Raw genomic sequence first — 18958 nt, 5'->3', positions numbered from 1 at the left:
ATCTTTACCATTTAGACCCACGGTAAAGAGGATCTTGAAGAATTCCACAGAGGTTTTAACAACATGCATCCCACCATCAATCTCAGCCTTGACCATTTCACATGAGAGATCCATTTCATGGACACCACAGTAAAAATCACTGATAGCCAAATCAATACCTCTATCTATTGGAAACCCACTGACTACTACTCTTACCTACATGCCACCAGCTTCCATTCAGGACACATCACATAATCCATTGTTTATAGTCAAGCCCTTAGATACAATCACATCTGCTCCAATCTTACTGACAGAGACCAAAAACTTCAAGATCTCCATCAGCCATACATAAAATGTAATTACCAGATGGAAGAAGTAAAAGAAACAGATCAACAGGGCCAGATGAATACCCAGAAACCAGCTATGTCAAGATAGGCCCAAGGAGGTTAATAATATAATACCACTTGTCATCACTTACAGCCCCCAACTCAAACCCCTCCAGTGCATCACCAGCAATCTACAACCTATCCTGGAACATCATGCTATACTCTCACGGGCTCTGGGTGACAGACCTGTCTTTTCCTACAGACAATCACCTAACCTCAGGAAAATTCTCACTAGCATCCACACACCATACCACAGACGTACTAATCCTGGAACTTTTCCTTGCAACAAACCCCATCACCAACTCTGTCCATGTATTTACACTAGACACCATCACTGGACCTAACCACGTCAGTTACACGATCAGAGGATCATATTCCTGTACTTCCACCAATGTTATATATGCCGTCGTGTTCCAGCAATGCCCTCTGCTGCGTATATTGGACAGACTGGAGAATTACTTCACCAAAGAGTGAATGGACGCAAATCAGACATCAGGAGTCTGAATACACATAAACCTATCAATGAGCATTTCAACAGGTCATAGCATTCCAAACTTATAAACCTGCATTCTAAAACAAAGAGACTTTAGCATCAGATTACAAAGGGAGACATCTGAATGAGAGTTCTAGCTCAGTCAGTAGAGCACCACACTCATTATCAAGTTTGGCAGTTTACACCTCGGACTCAAAGATCTTAATTACCTTACTCATCACAAAGACAGTTTCCCCATCTTTGATATTCATAGTAATCTCAGGCAGCCCACTTAACTTACTGGACACTTGCAGTAAGTAATTTTTCTTTCACCTTTTACCTGCTTCTGTCTTATCTAGCTGATTCATCAGTTTTTATTTCATTTTTATCTATCTTTTTGTTAAATTCCCTTTGTCTCAGTTTTCATTTATCAGAATTTTCCAGATGTGAAGAAGTGGGTCTGTCCCACGAAAGTTCATCACCTAATAAATAATTTTGTTAGTCTTTAAAGTGCTACAGGACTGCTTTTTCATTTTGTAACAATACAGGCTAACACAGCTACCTCTCTGTGACTATTCACTTGACTAGGCTAACTTAAGAGAAAGAGTTATCACGTACAGATAAATCAAACTAACTTGGCAGTCATGAGCAGAGGGAGTAATAAGCAAAGGGAGACAATGGCTCCTCTGGGTCTCTGTGATCAATCTCTATCCCCTTCCTATCCCAGTCTCTACCCATCCTCAGGGCTCCCACAGCAGGCTATTGCTGCTTGCAAACTGGTGACTTTTCCTCAAATGTGAATCTGTTAACTTAAAAGTGAAAAGTAACAGAGGGTAGCCATGTTAGTCTGTATCCTAACAAAACAAAAAACCAGTCCTGTAGCATGTTAAAGACTAACAAAATTATAATAAATAAATAAATAATTTTGTTAGCCTTTAAAGTGCTACAGAACTGCTTTTTTGTTTTGTTAAAAGTGGAAAGGGTTCCAGCTTGCCAGATCTATTGGCATAACATTGAACCTGTGAAAGAGTCGTTAAATGATAATGAACCCATTTAACGGGCATCGCCAACCCTGAATCTGGTGACAAAAATAGTTGTGCAATGCTATGTTTACAGGATATTTGCTTAAAATTTGCTTTAAATATTTAATGTTTGTTGCTGAAGTTTATAAAATTACAACTCTGAAAATCCTTGCATAATTTTTAGCCTTAAATGCTTGGACTTTCAGACAAAGCTTTTTAAATAAATTCTTCAAAAGACTACCCTTATCTAAAATGCACGTTTTAATGACCACAGTACGATAACTGGCCTCCAAAGTCTTCCTGCTCCTCCTGTCCATCCCTACTTTCCTTTCACCCCGCTCCACATGTTGAAGGAAGTCCTTAAAGATACAACATTCCTGTTCTTCCGATAGCTATGCAAATGAGTTTTCCTTTCTTTACTTCTATTTGATTAACAAGTTTTACGGGAATCCTCCACTAAAATCAATACCTTACTAAGATATAAAATAATTTGCTATGCCTAAAATCTTTGGAAATGTATTTTAGCATAAACATATGGAGAAATTTCATAATCACGTCTATTGTTGGTGAGATCACCATGATAAATTAGTATTCCTTTTTTCTAAAAGCCATGCACATTGTCACGATCATACTAAACCACTCTGACAGGTTAATTTACAATAATATCTTTGTTTCATTGTGTTAAATATGTAGTAACCAGGAATTATTGGTTTATGATGATTGAAGAGTAAATTTAAAATATAAAATCAGTTTAGACATGTTGATGAAGAAAATGTGAAAAAGAGAATAGCTGCATCATCTAGTCCATAACATTTTCTGTTGTATTCAGCAGGAAAGCTGACTTGCCCTTAGTGCAAAGCCTTTGCAAATAAATCTCTGACAAAGTTCAGGACATATAAGCTGCGTCTACACGTGCACGCTACTTCGAAGTAGCGGCACTAACTTCGAAATAGTGCCCGTCACGTCTACACGCGTCGGGCGCTATTTCGAAGTTGAAATCGACGTTAGGCGGCGAGACGTCGAAGTCGCTAACCCCATGAGGGGATGGGAATAGCGCCCTACTTCGACGTTCAACATCGAAGTAGGGACGTGTAGACGATCCACGTCCCGCAACATCGAAATAGCGGGGTCCTCCATGGCGGCCATCAGCTGGGGGGTTGAGAGATACTCTCTCTCCAGCCCTTGCGGGGCTCTGTGGTCACCGTGGGCAGCAGCCCTTAGCCCAGGGCTTCTGGCTGCTGCTGCTGCAGCTGGGGGTCCGTGCTGCATATACAGGGTCTGCAACTAGTTGTTGGCTCTGTGTATCTTGCACTGTTTAATGAAAGTGTGTCTGGGAGGGGTCCTTTAAGGGAGCGACTTGCTGTTGAGTCCGCCCCGTGACCCTGTCTGCAGCTGTGCCTGGCTCCCTTATTTCGATGTGTGCTACTTTGGCGTGTAGACGTTCCCTCGCTGTGCCTATTTCGATGTTGGGCTGAGCAACGTCGAAGTTGAACATCGACGTTGCCAGCCCTGGAGGACGTGTAGACGTTATTCATCGAAATAGCCTATTTCGATGTCGCAACATCGAAATAAGCTATTTCGAAGTTGGGTGCACGTGTAGACGTAGCCATAAAAAAAAACTGTTACTGACATTTTTTATTCCCATATTTAATGTTTTTAATTAGGTACCATCTGCATATTCAGTCTTCACAATCTTACATGCAGTGGAAAACAGGCTGCATTTTCCTTTGAAAAATTGTTTAGAAGAGTGGGGTTTTTTTCCCAAATATTTGCCACATTTAGGTTCAAGGATCTGGCTGGAAGGAGTGAGAAGAGATGGGGAGGCAAGAGAATCTGGAGACAGTGGTGGAAGGGCAGGGCCTGGGCAGAGTGGGAGGAGGTAGCCTGGACAAAGCAGAGGTGGAGTATGGGCAGATCCCCAGGCTGAGGAGCTTGCCTCCCTATGTAGCAGCTTCACCCACCATCTATGTCTGCAGTGAAGACATACCCTGCAAGTACAGCACCTTGCACACTGAAGCCCTAGTCTTCGTAGAACCTTCAAGTGCTACTGTAATGTAAATAATAGTCATTTCTGTGATTACTCCACTCAGTGTTGTGGAAGTGAGTTGACATTTATCAGTCTTAGCCCTAACTGAGAAACACTTCTTAAACAATGACTGAATAACAAATTGTACAGCAAGGGTGTGAAACCTACATCCTGTGGGTTGGGTTTGGCCCCCAGCTCACTCAGATTCAGCCCATGGCAAGGCTCAGGACTCCCCCCTGCAATGGGGCAAGCTGGTGCTCAAGCTTCAGCCCGATGGAAAGTCTATGAGCCTTGGCAACTTCTCCCACCTCCCCACCGGTGCCACACTTGCTCTACTACCAGAGGCTGGGAGCCAGGTAAGTGCATTTTGTTTTGGTTTGATCTGGTTTTTTGGTGGCGGGGGTGCTGCTTGCTGGGAGCTCCACCGGTGATTTTCATTTTTGTTTGTTTTCTGCTTGTTGGGAGCAGAGCTGGGTTAAGAAGGAGGCTTCAAAACCCGCAGCACAGTGCCCCAGGCTAAGGAGGGCCCCACAAAAAGATCTCTTGGCTGCCAAAATCCTGATCTTGGCACTAAAGCCCCTGTGCATTATCTGAGGGTGGGGGCATGGAGGCAGGTCTGTGTGCTGCTGCCCCCCGCTGGACTGGAGCCACATTGCTGTGAGAGCTTGGGGAAGGTCTGTCCCCATGTAGCCCTCACCTGCAGGGTCCACCCCTACAGCTCCCATTAGCCAGAAACTCTGGCCATTGGGAGCTGGGGGAGCTGGTGACCATGGTACCTGAAGGCAAGTACAGGGCTGTGCCACCTGCTTTTCCCACAACCACCAAAGGGGAACTGCCCCAGTTAAACACCCCAAACTTCTGCCCCAGCCATAGTCCCCTCCTGCACTAATTCCTTCTTGGACTCCACACTCTAACCCCTCTGCCTCTGGCCTGAGCCCCCTCCCAGAACCCACACTCTGCAGCCCTTCCTGCACCCCAACCCCCAGCCCTGAGCTCCCTCCCACACCCGAAGTCCCTCACAGACCCAGCACTCTACCCCACCCTGCCCCTGAGCCACTTCCTGCAACTTTACCTCCTAATGCCCTCCTGGACCCCACACCCAAGCCCCGAGCCCGGCTTTGAGCCTGTTCTATCACCCTAATGCCTGCACTGATTCCTCACACCAGTCCCAGCCTCCTGTCTTGAGCTCCTTCCTGTATTCCGAACTGCTTAGTCCCAGCCTGGAGGCCTCTCCTATACCTCAAATACCTCATCTCCAGCCCCACTCCAGAGTGCACACCACCTTCCACCCATAGCCTCATGACTCAACCTGCAGCCTCCTCTTCCACTCTGAGCCCCTCATTTTTGGCCCCAGCCTGGAGTTTAGGGGACCCCACAAAATCCTATTGCCCCAGACCCCCAGAGAAATTAATCCAGCCCTGGTCCGGTGCTAGGTCAGTGAGTTTCGGTGGGATTTTTTTTTTCTTATTGGGAGCTATGTGTGTTTTTGCAGCCTCTTCTCTGGTTAATTCCATTGGCGAGAGCTTGTATTTCTTCATCCTAGCAACACCTTTTTCCAGTGTGATGGATTTCATCTTTTGCTACAGCAAAGAAGCGAATAATTTTCCATTGTTAGTAGGATTGTTTTCTCACTTCAGCAGAAAAAAATGCTTAATTTTCATCACACCAGCAGTTAATTCACATTGGGTCTATTTTCCGTTCTAAGTGGTTGAGTAATTCATACCCATCTGTTTCTCTATAAGTCAAGTGATCATTTTCATTTCTGAAATGTGGTTTTCTTTTTGAGCACTGCAGTAAATCTTGGAATATCATTTTATCGACCACTTGCCTATTATCATTTGGTTCAGTGGTGATATAAAAAGCAACATAAAAGAGAGATTCCCTAACATCCATGTAAGGCAGTGCACAGTGGGTGTGAAAATCACAGTCGAAATGAAAGAGGCCATTTCTCTCAGAAGTGCAGGTTTTATTCTATGTCTTCTCAGTCAGAGGTGAGCTCTAGTTTCTAAATTCAAACCATTTGATATCACCTTTCAGTTGCAGGAAGATGTACGGTTGGAACACAAAAAATCCATGCCCTACTTCTGCTCTGCAAAACTGGATTCAGCTCTCAACAATTTCACATATACATAAAATACATTGGAGAGGAGGTGCAAAGGAAGAAAATAAAACAGAAAATGGAGACTCAGTTACGTAAAAAAATAGAACAAAGCCTAAAGCATTTTCTGGAGGGTCATTTGCAAAGCTATATGAAATTCTTCAGTATCGGATGAAAATATTAAACAAGTTCTATATGTCAGTGTTTCTCACATGGTGTTCTGCAGAAGCTCAGGGTTCCACAAAGTGAAAATAAGGGTTCTGAGAGAAAATTCCATTGTGGCTCTGGAGCCTTATGCAGCTCTTTAAGGAGCCATTTGAGGCTCCAGATGCTGCTGCCACTGGCTCCTCTATGGCTTCCTGTCCTGCCACTACTGAAACAGAAGAGCTAAATTTAATTGGTTTAATGGCTGGCAGGGTGGTACCAGGGATCCATTCATTCCTGTGAAGCTGTGTCTCCAAAGAGGGACTCCCCACTACCTGAGCAGCCACACCCCTCCAGTGGGCATGGCTCAGCTCATGCTCACCAGTGGAACACCTCCATGCCAACTTTCCTTCTGCTGAGTGCACGTGGACACCTGACAGGCTCCCCAGCCATCACCTTAGATGGGTTAGTCCTGTGTGCCAGTTTGGCACTGAGGCAGGTTAATCCTGGGGATGGGTGGGTTTGGGGCTGAAAGCAGTTAAGCCTGGGGTGGGGAGTAAATCCTGTGGCATGTTTGAGAAGCTTATTATGGAACTTCATATGTGAGGAGCTGAACTTTCATTTCGCACTGAATGCCATAAGGTTGGTAGAATGGTGTCCATCCACTCATGAGCGCCCCTCTGTGGCCAACAGTACTGTGTAAGGTCCTGCCTGGTTGTCTTCAATGTTCTGAGAGTCTGACTAGCTCTGTTCAGGATGCTGTCAGTTCCTATATTAGGCTTGTGGCCAGTCTCCAGCCACTGGGCCTGGGTCTTGCCTAGGTCCGGGTTCAGCTGGCACTGAGTTGTTTGTAGTGCTGCTGGACTTCCAATCAGTATATGGATCTGCCTGGTTCAAGCTCCTGTAATGAAATGCCAGGCCCTAGCCCACCAGCTTCTTTTATACCCCACTGATCCTGATTGGTAGCCATAGAGACAGCCACCCTATTCTGCTCCTCTTACTGGGATGGGGTATGGCAAGACCTCTGGCCTCCTGTGGGGGGAATGAGGGCTTAGTCCATCCCCTCACAGTTGGGTCCCTTTTGAATTGCATATGGCAGAGAGGTTCATAATCTTCATCCAGTTCCTGTGAAAATTATAGCTCCTGCAAATAAGAGTCTTCCCTTGCTTGCAGACCACTTAATTTTTCCAGTGGAGAGCATCAGTTGTAAGAGGTTATAGTTATGGAAGAAGAGGGTGAGCTCTTGGATGATCACAGCCAATATAATGCAGAACTAAGAAAAGCAGTACTGCACCAGTTAACTCAACCCTCTGCCCGAAAGGGAACCAGTGTAGAGACTGACAAAGCAGAGACGATATGTTCCTACTGACCTATGTCATTGAGCAGACAAACTGCTGTATTCTGGACCAGTTTTCTTAGAGGCTTTGAAAGAGGAGCCCTTTACACAGATAAAATATCTAAAGAATAGAGGAGCATCTTTCACTAAGAGTTAAAAGTTCTTAAACTGATGTACTGCAGAAACATTTTTCTGGACACACCATTATTAAGTCTATTAATCTCTCAGAATAATGTGGGTATACCCCATCATTTGCGACACAGGTCAGGTTACGTCAAGCCACATTATTCCATGACTTTTTGTTTTCTCAATAGAAAAACTTTTCTCTGAGCACTGGCTATACAAGACCGTGGTGCCAAAAAACATCCACAAGCACAACTTGCTCAACATCACTTGACTTGATGAGTAAATAATTCAACACAACTCTGACAGGGTCAGATAAACTGCTCTTTCATGGGGTTGCTCGGTATCAGTCATCAATCAAATATGCATACAAGACTTTTCTGTAAGAGGAATAGGTGACTAAGCAACATACATCTCCTTTACTAATAACTCCATGGCTACGTCTACACGTGCACCCAACTTCGAAATAGCTTATTTCGATGTTGCGACATCGAAATAGGCTATTTCGATGAATAACGTCTACACGTCCTCCAGGGCTGGCAACGTCGATGTTCAACTTCGACGTTGCTCAGCCCAACATCGAAATAGGCACAGCGAGGGAACGTCTACACGCCAAAGTAGCACACATCGAAATAAGGGAGCCAGGCACAGCTGCAGACAGGGTCACGGGGCGGACTCAACAGCAAGTCGCTCCCTTAAAGGGCCCCTCCCAGACACACTTTCATTAAACAGTGCAAGATACACAGAGCCAACAACTAGTTGCAGACCCTGTATATGCAGCACGGACCCCCAGCTGCAGCAGCAGCAGCCAGAAGCCCTGGGCTAAGGGCTGCTGCCCACGGTGACCACAGAGCCCCGCAAGGGCTGGAGAGAGAGTTTCTCTCAACCCCCCAGCTGATGGCCGCCATGGAGGACCCCGCTATTTCGATGTTGCGGGACGCGGATCGTCTACACGTCCCTACTTCGATGTTGAACGTCGAAGTAGGGCGCTATTCCCATCCCCTCATGGGGTTAGCGACTTCGACGTCTCGCCGCCTAACGTCGATTTCAACTTCGAAATAGCGCCCAACACGTGTAGACGTGACGGGCGCTATTTCGAAGTTACTGCCGCTACTTCGAAGTAGCGTGCACGTGTAGACGCAGCTCATGTCTCATTTGGAAAAACAAAATAACACAGCACTTGCATCAATAAGAAAGAAACCTGCATTTTAGATTGAATACAAAATTCTGGTCTACCACATAGATTTAGGTTATATCCTAGTACATGGTTTGGAACTTTTTCTTTACCAGAACTCACTTGCTGCTTAACTAGGATCTAGCAGAGACCCACATCTCACCTAGTAAATGAAGGCAGAGTACTCATGATCCCTTGAGATGAATTCTCAGCCCATCCCTCTTGGGGATGTGACCACAATACTCAGAACCACTACTTTAGTGGTTACTAATAGGAAGGTATGGAAGAGATCCTGTCACAAAGGAATGGTGCATGTAAATCAGGTCCACTTGCCCTCTGAAAAGGTCTTACTCCCACTGAAATCAGAGCCACCCCTTATGTCATTGTGTGGTAACATCCTTCTCCCAACCCATTCATCTTATGTAAGGGCTGCCCAGAACTGCAGCTGCTCCCCAGACCAAGGAAAAACAATCTGCTGAAGGGGAGGTTTATGGGAAGTACAGAGTCTAGCCAGAACTCTGTCCATTGTGTCCCAGCCCAGGCACTAGCAGGGTGCTTTCTATGGATAGGTGTATACAGTGACCTTCTTCAATCACTAGCTTTGCCTATTGCTTCTAACTCATCACCTAATCAAAAGGAGGTCTGTGCTGAACTAACTAAACTCAGTTCTATGCATCTGTAGCCTCACCAGCTAGCAAAATTTATTGCTAGAAGAAAAAGTCATTCAAAAGACAGTGTATTGAGAGGTTTTATATCCTTTTTTCTAATTTCAGTGTGGTGGTCTAGTGTCAAGGCCCTGGTTCATATTGCAGCAAGCTGCAGGCCTGGCATGAACAATGAAAAAAAAATAGAAGTGAGGAACTAGAGGTTAACAATGGACAAAGCATGAATTCAAAAGTGGCCTTGTAAATAGTATGTAGCCGGTGGATAAAGAAGCAATAAGAAGATAATGTGTGGTAAGCTTGCAGCTGCAGCTTTGCTTATTAGCGCATTTTGTGTAGCTCATGGACAGCTCATGATCTCTATGGGGTTCAGTTCACAAAAGTGAAAAAAAAATTAAAATGGGTGTGATAAAATGTAGAATGTCCTGTGAATGTGTTAGTCTGTTTTTGCACATGATTTATAATTATGTGTTTTGGAGTTGTGGTACATAACCCATCCTGCTAGGCATGGGCCTGATCTCCTCAGTGATGAGCCCAGATTCAATCCAAGTTTTTGGATTCCTGGGAACTGGATAAAGTGTTCTACCAGAAATGGACAAAGTGTTCTGGATAACTCGAGTGAAAACAGTCTCAGAGGAAATTCCACCATAAGTTACTAGTCTCATTCAGCAAAGGAAAGTTCAAGAGGGAAGTACTTAAGCTAGTTCTGAGCAGCTGTAGTTAGCAGTGTTTTATCATTGTTGCTGTGTGGACATAGATCTGCAATAAACACAGAAATATGACTATACTTCCAACAGCCAAAGATTTAAGGTCCTAATCACACAGTATTTAGATGCCATGGTTTCTTACTGTCATATGCGCGAGCGCATCTGTGATCCTTTCACGGCATTCACCCAAGGGTTCTGAAAGAACTCAAATGTGAAATTGCGGAGTTATTAACAGTGGTTTGTAACCTATCCTTTAAATCCACTTTGGTACCAAATGACTGGAAGACGGCCAATATAACACCAATATTTAAAAAAGGCTCTAGAGGAGATCCTGGCAATTATAGACCGATAAGTTTAACATCAGTACCAGGCAAATTAGTAGAAACACTAGTAAAGAGTAAAATTGCAAGGCACATAGAAGAGCACGAATTGTTGGGCAAAAGTCAGCATGGTTTCTGCAGAGGGAAGTCGTGTCTGTCTAATCTATTAGAATTCTTTGAAGGGGTTAATAAACATGCGGACAAGGGGCACCCAGTGGACATGATATACCTAGATTTCCAGAAAGCCTTTGACACGGTCCCACACCAAAGGCTTTTATGTAAATTAGGTGGTCATGGGATAGGAGGAAAGGTCCTTTCATGGATCGGGAATTGGTTAAAAGACAGAAAACAAAGGGTTGGAATAAATGGTAAATTTTCACAATGGAGGGGGGTAACTAGTGGTGTTCCCCAGGGGTCAGTCCTGGGACCGATCCTGTTCAACTTGTTCATCAATGATCTAGAAAATGAGGTAAGCAGTGAGGTGGCAAAGTTTGCAGATGACACCAAGTTGTTCAGGACAGTCAAAAGCAAAAGGGATTGTGAAGAACTACAAAAAGATCTCAGCAAACTGAGTGATTGGGCAGCAAAATGGCAAATGAAATTTAATGTGGGTAAGTGTAAGGTGATGCATATTGGAAAAAATAACCCAAATTACACGTACTACATGATGGGGTCAAATTTAGCTACGACAGATCAGGAAAGGGATCTTGGAGTTATAGTGGATAGTTCTCTGAAGACATCCACGCAGTGTGCAGCGGCAGTTAGTAAGGCAAATAGGATGTTAGGAATTATTAAAAAAGGGATCGATAATAAGACAAAAGAGATCATACTTCCCCTATATAAAACTATGGTACGCCCACATCTCGAGTACTGCGTGCAGATGTGGTCTCCTCACCTCAAAAAAGATATATTGGCATTAGAAAAGGTTCAGAAAAGGGCGACTAAGATGATTAGGGGCTTGGAAAGGGTCCCATATGGGGAGAGGCTAGAGAGACTGGGACTTTTCAGTTTGGAAAAAAGGCGATTGAGGGGCGATATGATAGAGGTATATAAAATCATGAATGGTGTGGAGAAAGTGAATATAGAAAAATTATTTACCTTTTCCCATAATACAAGAACTAGGGGACACCAAATGAAATTGATGGGTAGTAGGTTCAAAACTAATAAAAGGAAATTTTTCTTCACACAGCGCACAGTCAACCTGTGGAACTCCTTGCCCGAGGAGGCTGTGAAGGCCAGGACTCTATTAGGGTTTAAAAAAGAGCTTGATAAATTTTTGCAGGTTAGGTCCATAAATGGCTATTAGCCAGGGATAAAGTATGGTGCCCTAGCCTTCATAACAAGGGCAGGAGATGGAGGGCAGGAGATAAATCACTTGATCATTGTCTTCTGTTCTCCTTCTCTGGGGCACCTGGCATTGGCCACCGTCGGCAGATGGGATGCTGGGCTTGATGGACCTTTGGTCTGACCCAGTATGGCCATTCTTATGTTCTTATGTTCTTATGTTCTTTCACAGCTGGGGGCATGTCTACCCTACTGAACCTACAATTGCCATGCCTGTTTTCAGTACATTAGCTTTTGAATGTTGTCAGAGAACATGTTTCTACAGTGATGTTGGTGCCAATAGTGTGGGTTCATTTCATATCAATCTTGGTTTATTTACGTCAAAGAATGCATTATTTTCAACAGCATTTCTTTCATTCCTGCATCATGTAGGTCATTTTAATTATATGCAGTCAGCCAGACTGAAGCATTTTCTGAAATTGCCATAGTGTTTAGAAAAGAGTGACAAGTTGAACTATGCTTCTGTTTGTTAATGCATCATTATGTTTGGAAAACAGAGAATAAGTAAACATTCTTAATTAAGAAAATAGGTAGGAAGTTTTGAAAGGTCAGATAAGGAGTTCAGAAATTAGAAACAAACATAAGAATTTGCAAAAAAAATCAGAATATCAGTTTCACTGAGTATGAAGTATTATGAAACTTGCCAGCAACATTATGACTTAGGACAAACCCAGGAGGCTTAGAAGAGCTGCAGCAGATTCTTTGTTGTTGTTCAACATTTGTTGGGTTACCTAAGTTCTTGCTGATATCATTTAGCATAACCAGCTTGTAGTACAGGACATGTGTGATATATTCAGCTACATTTTAAGAGGGAAGCAATAAACCATATATATATGAGTTTTACAAATTCTGTATACTGAAGATGTTTCATAAATAGGAATTTTTGTTTTTAACATTTGGTAACTGGGGTAGGATCTTTTGTCCTCCATACAATCTTTTGATCACAAATGTGTGCTGATGCAGGCATTTGTTTTCAAAAATGATTTCCATTTTCCTCTTCTTAAAGTGAAGTTATCTTGTTTCTAATTTTTTTATTTTAGTGGGAGTCCACCTTCTCGATATTTGGAGTAGCATGGGACTAGCCCCAGAGAAGTGGCAAAATGCTTACCCTGCTCTTTCTCTGTGGTTGACTGCAATGCAGCTAGACTGATTACTAAATACTAAGAACACATTGTTACCCAAACCAAGTATTCTGCACCTCCCTGAGCCCAGAGAAAGTAAGATAATCCTTAATAACCCCAAGGTTGACTAAGAAATCTTTTTTAAAAAATCTTACTATGTATTTTATAAATGTGCATCTGTCTGCCTGTTCTTCTGTGAGTACGTTTCTTCAAGAACTCCTCCTAAATGATTAGAGCTAGGACCAAATCTAGTATACAGCTTCCTCATATCATAGCTTAAAGCAAGGAAAGGATTTGGTTATGCCAGAATAATGGGATGTGCCTGGAATCTGTTTATTTCTCATTAAACAAAAGGAAGGGGTCTGATAGCAGGGACACATGCTCTGTAATGACCACAGGGGGCAGCAAGAGTGGGAGACAGTTGTAGAGAAACCAAAGCAGGGCCAAGGTGGCCACACCTGTAAAGAGAGTGGCTGGCTGGGGCCAGTACTCTGCATGTTGCAGGCCACTGACCACAGGTAGGTGCCCCTCCTACCCCAAAACCTCAGCCCAAAACACTGCCCTCCCCAGGCCCTCAGCCCCAATGCTAGACACGGTGGGAGGGGAGCCCCGCTGCCCAGCAGCTATGCTAGTCTCACCAAGCAGCACAGCCCCTGCTGATGCCACCTCCTCAGGGGAACAGCTTGTTGGCACTGGAGCCTTGGTCAGCCCAGGGAGCAGCTGCCAGCTGGAGGTAGCCAGTGCAGCCCCTATTGCTGTGGCCTCCCTGCACGAGGGACTGCTGGCAGGGCAACACAGCCCTAGCCACCCTCTGGGCTCCCTGTGCCTAATACCTCCCAGCCCTTTGTGCTGAGTCCTATACCCCCCTTCCCAGCCCTCTGCCCCAAGCTCCCACATACATCCAAACCCCCTGTCCCAAGCCCCACAAATACACAAGCAATGGCTGGGTAAATCCTCTGTTAAATAAATCAGTCATGTCCCCTTGTAAGATAAATAGGTCATATGTGACAATGAATCATCAGGGAAAATAAACTGGGGGAAGATGTAGTCAGAGTGACCGCTGTAGAGACGCATGCACTGATAGCGTCGCAATAATCCATTAACTTGTCTCTATTTCACAGGCACGCTTGTTACATATTACTGTTAAGTGGTATACCTGGCACTACCCAGGACTGAGAGAGTAGATAGACTTAAGTTAACATTAAATAGGGCTACTGCCATTACTACTACTTTATGCCACATAACTGGGATAATGGTAATGTAACTGTGGGATCAAAAGGGAATATAATTAATTAGTCAGCCACTGCTAATAGGAACATGGTAATTAAGACAAAAGTAGCATTTAAATGAGGAATGTGTGTGATTTGGTTGTGACACATACACTCAATTGTGCACAGCTGATCTTTGATATGGAACAGGATTAACGTTAAGATTTAGATAATCCTGTAGCACCTTAGAGCCTAACCGATTTATTAGGGCATTAATGTTAATGGGTAAAATCCACTTTATCAGATGAACTGGAGTGGAAATACAAAGGCGAGGATTTATGGTAAAGGAAACTTGTATCTTTGAAAACAATTGAACTGGTTTCAGGATGACTATAACTAACTGAATATGCCAAAGGTAGACAGCTTGGAGAGGATGGCTCTTATGTGGTGGGATAAGATGCAACTTTGGAACAGGAAACAGGACCTGAAACAGCCTAGGCACAGCACAGAACATAATCCCTGAATGAGTGGACCCTACAGAGCATCACTTTTCAGGGCTCATGTTATGACAATAAACCAGGCACACCAAAAGCACATAACAAGGCAAGAGGGGAGACAACACAAGGAGGAAATCCAAGAAAAAGGGTATTGTGTCCAAGAGGATGAGTGGCAAAAGTATAGATTTTAATTTAAGATAGATCACACTCTACAAACAGTGTCTTGTTTCATCACTACAAGTAATCCAAGCTGTGCTTACTTATTTTAAGTCTGCTCAAGTATAAAACTGGAGATGCTGTACAGCTTCTCTCATTTTAACTGGGTTTTGTTATTCTGTTCTTAAGTCTTGTTTTAATGAAAAGATTTGTACTGAGGTAAAGTCACCGCACTGCCTTCCTGAAGGGAAGGGTACCTAATGACCTTCAGTGAGATGCATAGCAGGAGAAAATATTATTATCTATGTTTGAGAATACCCTCTTAGAAGTGTCACCGTGATACTGGCTGTGGTCAGCAGAGGAATTGAAAGGGATGGTGCACTATGTGACGTGACAAGCACAGGGTGCTGCAAGTTACAGGGTACCCCATAGAAGAGATGCTATAGCAATGTTGGTAAGAAGCCACAGTAAGCTGCTCAGGATAAGGTGGAGGATAAGGACATATGAATGACCTGTTTTGGTTTATATATATCCCTATATAGAGGGAATGCAGCCCAAGGCTAATTGCCATGGTTTTATCATTTTATTTAACTAGAATCCAAGCGGAAAGTAGGCTGAAACCCCAGAGAGACTTATTTGTGCTTAAAACTGACCTTGCAGTGAACTCTCTTTCTCTCTCTCTCTCTCTCGCTGTCTCTCTCCCCCCCACCACTTTCCTGTGCTGACCTTACCACATATAGCATTAACAATTTTGCTAAGGACTTGTTCATTTAGACCTCTTTTAAGTGCCCCATATATCAACATTGTTGGGATGCAAGATCTTATGTGCATCTTAAAGCATGGGTCCTGACAGCAAACATTCAAATATCACTCAGTTCTTTGGAATCGTGATACGTTTTAGGTTGCAATCTCATTGGCTAACTACTGGGCAAGAATGGTTCTTATTATTCAATAAATATATAACCCCTAGCAAGCCCAGTAGAAAGGCAAGGAGCTTAAGATCTTATTAACCAGTATTGTGGAATGCTAACCTGGAATTTCCTGGTAGGATTTTTTGTTTTGCTCTTAAATGGATTAACGTTCATGGCCAAATTCATGCTGAAGGAAAAAAGTACAATTCTCAAATAAGCCCTTGTCCCAGATTCAGTGGTTACATGAATAGTAAGGTAAGTTATACATCAGAGAAAGTTAGCGAAAACAGGTCTACACTGCAAAGAAACTTTCACCAACTTGGCATTTGTCAGGTGGGCAAAAATTTAACTCACATGCATGTGTGAGATAAAGCAGCCCCCGTCCCTGCACCACATACATTCCTTCACTGTATAATGATTTTAAGATCTTAGGCGGATGCATCTTAGGCTTTCACTGACTTGTGGGGCAGTGTGGATGGTTGGCAGCCTGAATCCTAGCACCCAGCACTGAGAGCCCAGACTGGTAGTGCCACATGCAGCTTCCAACTGGGAACCAGATTGCTGGGCAGTTCCATGCAGAACTAATAGTCCAGGCTCCCAGCACTGGGCAGTTGAGCTACCAGCTGGGAGCTCCATGCGGCTTACTGGCAATGTGAGTAACACAGTGTCTTCACTAACACTGTACTGCCCTAACCACATTGATCTAATGTGCTACATCTCTCATGGGGGTGGAGTTACTTTATCAGCAGAGCCGGGGACTTACACTGTCTGAAGAAACACTGCTGTGTAGATGCTTACGGAGTTAGGTCAAGATCAGCACCCTTTGTTGGACCTAACTCCATGGTATACACCTGACCTTAGATGCTGAGGGAACTTTTACCTTGAAAATGTAGGTGATGTGAGTTTAGGGATCTACAGTGTTCACCTACAGTTTAGTGAATTGCAGTGGAATCTAACAGAGGGAATTAGATGCCTAAAGCCCAGATTTAGGTGACTAAGTACCTTATGGATCTGGACCTTAGTACTTTGCGGGTCTTTTCTGAAAATCTGTATATACCTGTACAGTTCTGTGTACACTGGTACTTAAGTGTAAAGTTACTCTGCAGAGCTTTGTTGACTTGCTACAGTTTTACCCAGTACAGACATTTGTGGGGAGATTTTTCAAAGGTAAAAAGATCAGACAGATGCCCAGCTCCCAAAAATCCACAGGAATTAGGACATTAACTGCTCCTTGGATCAAACAGATGGCTAATAATAATAATAATAATAATAATAATAATAATAGACTAACCTTGACTGGAAAAACTGTAGATGAAAGGAAAGATGTACCAGTGTAAATGCATCAGGCATGATTTGAAGCCCAGTACTCCATGTCAAACAACTGGGTATGCTAAAAGATTCCAAGGAATACAATTGCATTTCTCAATAAAATGTAAATAGAAAATGTCTAAAGCATTTATTTTCCATTTCTCGCAGGTTCTGTCTAAGCAGACACTTACCTGAAAAGTCAAACATGTACACCATGCATGAAAAAGGGAAAAATAGGGGAGCATTATAAAGATTCATGAACTGGTGGAGAGCTGTAATGGAATAGCCTATGTTACAATGTAAACAGTTTGATTCATACCTGGCCATTCTCCTGACTGAACTATAACTTTTGCTTGCGTCATGCTGAAATTTGTGGTTCCACTGTGCTAAACTGTGAGCTCCTATGAACCTGATGGTGACAGCAGAGCCAACAGATTTAAAAGCACTGGCCCCAGCCTTTTGAGCTAAAGAAAGCTTTTATTATTTGATAGCAGTATAGGGCCTATGACACAAATTTCAGCAATTCTGATTTTAGCCAGCAGACAGAACACATACCCTCCCTGTCATTACAGCATTTCACCATCAATATTTCCAATAAGTCTAATTTAAGTATGCTAACTTGTCTCTGAATGTATTGTATATATGTAGAATAAGCTTTCATCAAATTATGTAAATCAGTTTACAGATTTCCTGAAAAATACCGTTTCACTGAAAAGTATCTTCACTGGATTAATGCAAGATCTTTGGAAATCCAGGACCTGGGAATATGTCCATCACAGCTGGACTCATGGAGCAGTGTATTACAAGGATCTTTCACCAATAGCTGGAAAGTAAACGATAGCTCATCTTGTGATTTGTCTACCAAAAAAGCAGAGTGAAGTGGCTGATGTTCACATCCTTCTGCCAGGATTTTAGCAGGCACAGAGAATGGCACAGCTGTGGTGAATTCAGTAAAAAGACAGCACTGCTTGGGAACAGTCAGGTTGTCTCTTAACTGTCTGGGAGGCAGACCTGAACCTTTCATGGAGCCAGACTTTGCTTAATCTAAAGCAACACCCTTCCAATCAGACTTCCAATTACCTCATCTGTGAGCAAGCAGAGGCTCCATTTTTTCCCCAGTCTTTCCAACCCTGCTTTTATTGCTCACAAGTCATTTCCCCTGCCACCCAGATCCGTTGGCACTTACAGCAGCAGAATACCAGACACACTGACTAATATTCCAGCACTGACAGGTGCTGAAGCATTCTGTGGAGTGTATCTAATATCCCTTTCCTTGATATGATTTGCTGCCAGCAAACCCATCCCATGACAGCACAACGGGGAAATTATAAAAGCATTTGGTCACCACCACCTTATATCTAGTGTAGCTATTTACCCCTGTGCAAAATCAGTGTCAGAATGCTCTCTTTCTGATTTGGTAGCATTTAACGCTCACTTTGTACAGGTGTAATTGTACACAAGTTACAATATGGAGAATCAAAACATGCAGCACAGAGAAAATTTGAGTATGGGAGGAGGAACTTCTTATGTGGACAAAGATTTGCACTCACACAGCTGCTTCTCCCTTGTGGTGTCTTGGCCCCCTTCTCTCCCATCCACATTCTCTACCTCCCTTGACTAGAAACCAATAGGCACGTTCCCATATATCCTGGAACTGGGGATGGCAGGTTTGTGGAAATTTTGGCAGTGCCCAGAATTTGCCCAAATCTCCCCACCCCATGCACTTGCCTAAGGTTCTAGGAGGAAGTTTGGGTATAGGAGGGCAGGGATGATGCCAGGGCAGAAACTGGGGATGTAGGAGGAGGTGAGAAGTTCAGGTTCTGAGGGGGGTGTGGGTACAAGAACGTGTGAGTGGGTGGGGGCAGTGTTTAGCTGGGGCACCCCACCTCCATCCGCCCAGCAGTTGCTCTCCGCATGCTTCTGAGGGCAGACACCAATCCTGGACCACCCATTGGCCGTAGAGG

This window comes from Carettochelys insculpta, chromosome 1 (assembly GCF_033958435.1).
Source record: "Carettochelys insculpta isolate YL-2023 chromosome 1, ASM3395843v1, whole genome shotgun sequence".
NCBI classification, from domain to species: domain Eukaryota; kingdom Metazoa; phylum Chordata; order Testudines; family Carettochelyidae; genus Carettochelys; species Carettochelys insculpta.
The sequence above is the reverse complement of the archived record's forward strand: the minus strand, read 5'-3'. Positions refer to the sequence as shown.